Source organism: Esox lucius, chromosome 13, assembly GCF_011004845.1.
Source record: "Esox lucius isolate fEsoLuc1 chromosome 13, fEsoLuc1.pri, whole genome shotgun sequence".
In the NCBI taxonomy this organism is placed as follows: domain Eukaryota; kingdom Metazoa; phylum Chordata; class Actinopteri; order Esociformes; family Esocidae; genus Esox; species Esox lucius.
In genome coordinates, this window is record NC_047581.1 from 16,765,511 (window position 1) to 16,772,064 (window position 6,554).

The following is a 6,554-nucleotide window of genomic DNA, read 5'->3' on the forward strand; positions in this document are numbered from 1 at the left end:
CTGGAGAATGACTGCGGGCATCCTGAGAAATTAAGCCACTACAGCCTTCAATCATTGATTTAGCTTAATAATATATAATATATTAATATTGAATGGTTGTGTTGTGGTAATATTTCGTGTTTTTTTACCTCATACTGTAGTTAAAAATATATTCTGGTTGTTTGAGACTCGAATTAACAACAGGAAATGCGCCATATGTTGTCCAAAGCCCATGTGCTCGTGATGAATGGGGTAAAATGTGAATGAAGCTTTTAAAGCATATTCTGGTTACATTTGGATTACTGGTCACATCTGGATTCACAAATAAAGGAATGGATTATAGAGAGTTTTGTTGTGTATTAGAGCAAATTGATTATTGTTGAGCTGGACATCTCAAATCTTTGGAGGGTTGGTTGTTACAGGGGATGGTTGTCTACACTTTTAAGAAAGTATATCTATGTGGTCAACTCACAATCAGAGTATCAAATAATTAATACTTTTTTTGTACTACTAGAATAAATACCACCAAAAATGGCCAGAAGACATCTGCAGTTAATTTTTCAAATATTATTTTTCTACAAAATTGTTGTGAATGCCTGAGGTATTCCTCATTTAAACTTTCTCACTGATTCGTCTATGAGTTAGCATTGGCTTTATCTCCCTTTAGAAACTTCCAATACTAGCCTTCCCACCATAAACCACCTTAAACTAATACCATTCTTGTTTAATTCAGTCTAGTAAACGTGAAAGGCAGGATTCTACTTCTTTAAATAGGTGACAGTTCTTACATTGTCGTTGCCTGACTCTAAGAGAGGTCCCCATTGTGGCCACATAACCAGTAAGCTAAATGAAATGGAAAAAAACATTTCCAACATGGAAAATTCCTCCATAGATTGGTTTCCCTCCAATTGGGGACAGATTTGCATGCTAATATCAAATATGTGCGTGAAAAATATGTTGGTTTTCCTACCAGTGGTGCTTCCACCAAATTTGCTTTTTGCAGAAAAAGGCAGTGTGTGATGACAATGCATTCACATGAAGTCTGCTATAATGCCATACCTGGTTGGTAGCGTCAGAGTCATAAGGATCACCCACATTGGGAATCCTGACTCATCATATGAATCAATTTCAAGGGCCTTTCCATTGGGATGCAAGTTAGGGTTCTCAGTGGGATTGTTTTACCACACCAGCTTGGCTACCTCTTAACGCTAGTGCCAGATATGTTTTCCCATAGTAAAGCCTTGCATATAGCTTAAAGTTGATGGTAAGCCTCCACAAATTTTGCATGATAAGCTGGCGTCATTTATAAGACAAAATTCTGTATATAGCGGATTGGAAACAAAGTAAAGAAAGATCGCTATCAAGCTGTTCTGTCCTATTTTAAGAATACAGTTGAAAGTAATTCAAATCTCTTTATGCTATTTGCTCTCATTATACCTTTATCTTCGATGAGAATCTCAAATTAAATGCTCAAAATAAGTTCTATAGACATTTATTCTAATATCAAGAAACTTCATTTTGGATTAAAGTTTAGAAAAACAGAACAAACCCCACATAAATGAAATGTTTATTTAGAGATTCAACACCTACAGAAAGGTCCAAGTTTACATTAAAAGTGAATATGACCTAATTAAACTTCAAATGCAGCTTAGGAGATACATTTATATATTTTAATTGGGTTTCTTTTCCAAACTGTTAGTTTTTTCAAATTTAAGAGGATTCAAACTTCCCAAATCAAGCTTATTTCCCAAGTATCTAGTTTTCCCCATTATATTTTTATAAAAAAACACTTACATACTTAAAACATTAACACTTGTTGTGACCTGGCTTCAACAACAATCATTTGTAATTTTTTTTTACTATTAACAGATATAGTATATTATGTATGCATAATCACTAGGAAATATACTTAGCAGCAAAATGTAAAATGTGTCCCTAACTATCAAATAAACATACAAATCCAACAACTGTCCAATCATTTAGGCCTGTCTGACATAATGGCAGCTTATTTTCTTTGTCTCATCAATCAATCAAATCAATCAAATTTATTTATGAAGCCCTTTTTACAACAGCAGTTGTCACAAAGTGCTTTACAGAGACACCCGGCCTTAAACCCCAAGGAGCAAACAACAGTAGTGTTGAATTTCAGTGGCTAGGAAAAACTCCCTAAGGTCGAATTTTAGGAAGAAACCTAGAGAGGACCCAGGCTCAGAGAGGTGACCAGTTCTCTTCTGGCTGTGCCGCGTGAGATATTAAGAGTCCAATTGGAATAATAAATACATTTATCTGGGCTAAATCCAGAGTCTATTTGATATTAGACTAGGTCAGAAGTATGACCAGGTGGACAAGGACAGGGACAGCAACGGGCCCCCCAAACCAGGTAATCCGCAGGTGTGGACCAGGACCTCATCTCCTTCTAAAATGTAAAACTGGAGGAAACTGAGAAAAGTTAGTAGTACATCCCTCATATCCCCCAGCACAATAATATAGCAGCGTAACACCTTGGAACTGAGACGGGGGGGTCCGGTGACACTGTGGCCCTACACGGGGGAGGCCCCGGACAGGGCCCAACAGGCAGGAAATCTATCCAACCACATTGCCAGGCATCAACCAAAGGGACACCCACCAACCCACCAAGTGTGCCTTTCACTTCGCTCCTGTGACCCCTGTTGTCTTTGTCTTTGGTGTGTTTTGGCCTGAGCATTCCTCTGGGCTGCCTGTTTCTGTCCAGTCTGTGGTATAGCTATCGTTGGTTGCCCTCAGCCAATTTCATTGCGTGTCGTGTCCTTGTGAGTTTGGTGTCTGAAATGATGTTATGTTTCAGGGACCAGAGCTGCTCCTGACAGGCAACAAAAGGCTTTCATGGAAGTTTTTCAATCCAGATTGCTAAGCTAACATCAAAGTGTCATCTTGTGTCATGCTGACGACATGCCTCGGCCTGTCTCTGCCTACGGTGATTTCTGTGACAGCTGGTAAAGATGGGGTGGGAACGGGATGAAGATGTGTGTGACGTGGTTTGGGATTCCCCGATTATGTCACACGGGTGGGGGGGGGGGCAGCTGTGTAAAGCCGTAGCGCTTGTCACAGGACTCTTACAGCAGAATGACAAAATCATTTTTACAAACGTCCCTTCCTCTATTGAATGTGGACGTATGGACCAACTCCTGAGTGTGACTAGAACTTTGCGCCCTGCTGTGTAGTGTTGCCACGTGTTTAGCCCCTCAAAAAGAGCTTCAGCTGTCTATTGGGAGTTGGGCTATGTTTCATGATAGAGAACGTAGGGCTGTGTTCCTTGTTTGTGTTCTAATTCCTTTGGAGAGTGCATGCCCTTGAGAAGTGTATGTTCATTGCTAAGGTGGTTTGGCTGACTGTTGTAGCTCTGTAGCATCTTAGCAATGTCACATCCTGTTGGGCAGGATAGACAGAGCTGGAATTCCAGACGTATTCTGCATTTGAAGAGAGCGAGATGGTGAGGGTGTTTCAGTGTTGCCCAACACCTTTAGTCCCGGCGGGTAGAAGGAGGACTCGATGGGCGTCAGTGTTCAGGCGTACTTGACACCCTTCAGCTGTGAAATAGGGTTGTGAAATACTTGAAGGTGGGTGTGGGATCTTTCTACTCCAAGGAGAGGCAGGTGGCTCAGACCACTGTTCTACAAGCACTATTAATGATGTGAGTCCCAACGGCAGGCTCTTTTTCCCTCTTGCGTGTGGTGTGAATTCATAGGGGGTTAGCACGTAACCAGCTCTTAGTTTTCACGAACAGTAATGACTAGTGGCCATCCAGCACTGGTGAGCATTTGCTGTGGGCTTTCAGTATTAGCATTGGCTGCTATGGTTTGAACATTTGCTCACTTTCCCCTGGGCCTTTGTGGCAGTGGCGGACTTGTCATGAGGCAGAAGAGTTAACCGTATGAGGCCTCACATTATCACGGTCCTCATATTCTTGGCATAAATAATAATAATTATTGGAATTTTCTCCACTCGAGGCCGACAAATCCTCTGTTTGAGGCCCCTCAACATAATGATCCATTACCATGGGCTGCTCTGCTCCACTCTCCTGATGAGTGGCTTTAGCTCAGGTAATGATATGCATTTTATGAGCCATTCATTGTTTTTAATAACACTTTATAGGCTCGAGTCACACAGTACATACTTTTCCAAGTTCCTATTTTTTTTTTGTTCGTTTTGCCCTCTGGTTGAGATTAATTCTACAACAGGCAAACTAACCATTGTCTATCACGTGCACAGAAACATGCTGCTGCAGCATAAAGAATTAGACACATTTAGAACTGATATTGAGTGTGATATTCTATCAAATTAATATAATTACCCTGTCGGCCTCGAGTGGAGTAAGACAATGCTTTATAATAAAGCCCAAACATCAAAATGAACATCACAGGGATGCTACAGTTTGTGAGCTGTGTTGAGCTACCTCAGGCAGACAAGGTAGAACTGTCAGTATTGGTAGATTCCTATTATCAGAAGATAACTGCATGAGGAACAAATATGGTAGGTGGCACCAGTTCAGCTGGCACTGTTGACCCTACAGCTTGGCCATGCACAGGTGTCATTAAAGGTGGACACCCACCATTTTATAGTGGTAGGCTACTTTCATGTTTAGTGTATGGTACATTAAGCGCAGTATGGGGTTTCTAGGCATTTAGTGCTTTATTGGAGACAGTGGGGAAAGATAGAGCAAGTTTTGCTGAAAGAAATGCTGCAACCTTTTGTGTACGTGAGGCAGCATCTTATACTGCTAGATCGCTATAGGCCAATGTGTTTATCAATTATAACAAGGTATTTTAATGAAGACAAGTTCCTGCCGTCCTTAAGGTTTTTATCTTTTTGGTGTTTTATAACAGCTACCTCAATCAGAACAGGAAAATTACTTTTTGTCACACCTGTAGTATAAAGTCACATATGCCAAAGCTTTTAGACAGTCAATGTTTAAACCATCCAGTCTATAATTTAGCATCTATACTCAGGTCACAATTTTAGGAGTCCATAAGGCATACCCCCAGTCAGAAAAACAATACTTAACTCTTTATGGTAAACCAGGGGTGTTCAACACACATTTACTTGATATACATTTTATTTTGGGGGGTGGGGGCGGGGGGAGGGCACAGACTGGAATCTGCCGCACACCGTTCCACTTTTGGAGTTTGCGCTCATGGCCAGCTCTACACCTGTTTAGCATTAAAAGCATGATTGTATTAGTATTTTGGTCATTGGGTGTATGCATGTGATCACCCCTCATGTTGTACCTAATTTCCTCCCTAAAGGAATGAAGGTTATATAAACAATTATTATTTATTAGTTGTACATTGATCATTGCCAGGTTTCCGCCCACTACAACAGTTTCAAATAATTTGTTTCTTACAGGTGGTCTTGGCTCCATAGCTGATAAAACAGAATTTTTCCCCAATATTCTTATTGAACTTTACAGATGAGAAAGAGAAGTGTTCAATCAATTGGAGAGTGCCTTTTGTCAAAATCCCCTGGTAACATGTTCAATAATGTACTATACAGAAATGTTTTCTCTCTCATGAAGGAAACATATAATAGATGGCTACTCTGTGGAAATTGAAGTCTGTTTCTTGAACAAGAAAGTGTTACCTGAAAGACAATGTCTCTGTCACAGATCTACAGATATACCTTAATGGGTATAACTCTGATAAAATGTGTGTAATGGAAAATTATTTACAAATTGCATACCATTATGCAATACATGCTTTAACAATATTACGACAAGCAACAGCTTTCTACGTTGTCTCATTCAGAACTTCATTGATAACCAATGATTCATTCATCTACTATGTCTCTTAAAAGTTAACAGATATCTTTAACTTGATGATATTGTTATTGATGGCCATACGGTATTGTGACAATTCTGCCTGAAGCCGGAACATATAACCCAATCCAGCTCTTTCCCAGTCCTCTATAAAACAGGTGGTAACATTCAGTGCAGGAAGCCCGTAAGGAAAACTCATGTTTAAGGACACAAGAACACAAGGAAACAAAAAGACATGACATTGATAATACTCTACGGGAGATCCAGGGGAACTGAGGCATTCTTACAGCACAGGTTGATTGGTGTGATTGAGTCCAGCTGAGTGTGACATGATGAGGGCCTGGTGTGAGTACCTGGAGTGGAATGGAGCAGAAGGGAAAATGGAACTGGAACTAGGCCAGTGCCACCAAACGCAGCCAGGGAGTGCGGCATTTATCTACTGCATTTGACATTCATTAAATTACATCTCTTGCATACATATCAATATACATTCAAATCAATATATTACTCCCACATAAACTTACAGAATACGTATTTTTCAAACGTAAATATTGTACTGGCGGTAGTGCCACTGTGGCGTTCCTCTATGTTGCTTGCATCCCAGCATGCTTTGCGGCTGTTCATTTTGCTACAGTTCATGACTGTTTCACTTTTGCCAGCTAAATGTTTATTTCCAGTATTATTTTCATTTTGGTGTGGGGGTGGTAGGTGTACCAACTTAAGGAGTGTAGATCCTTCTGTTTCAAATAAAATTATAATTTCACCACCAAATGTTTGTTTACTC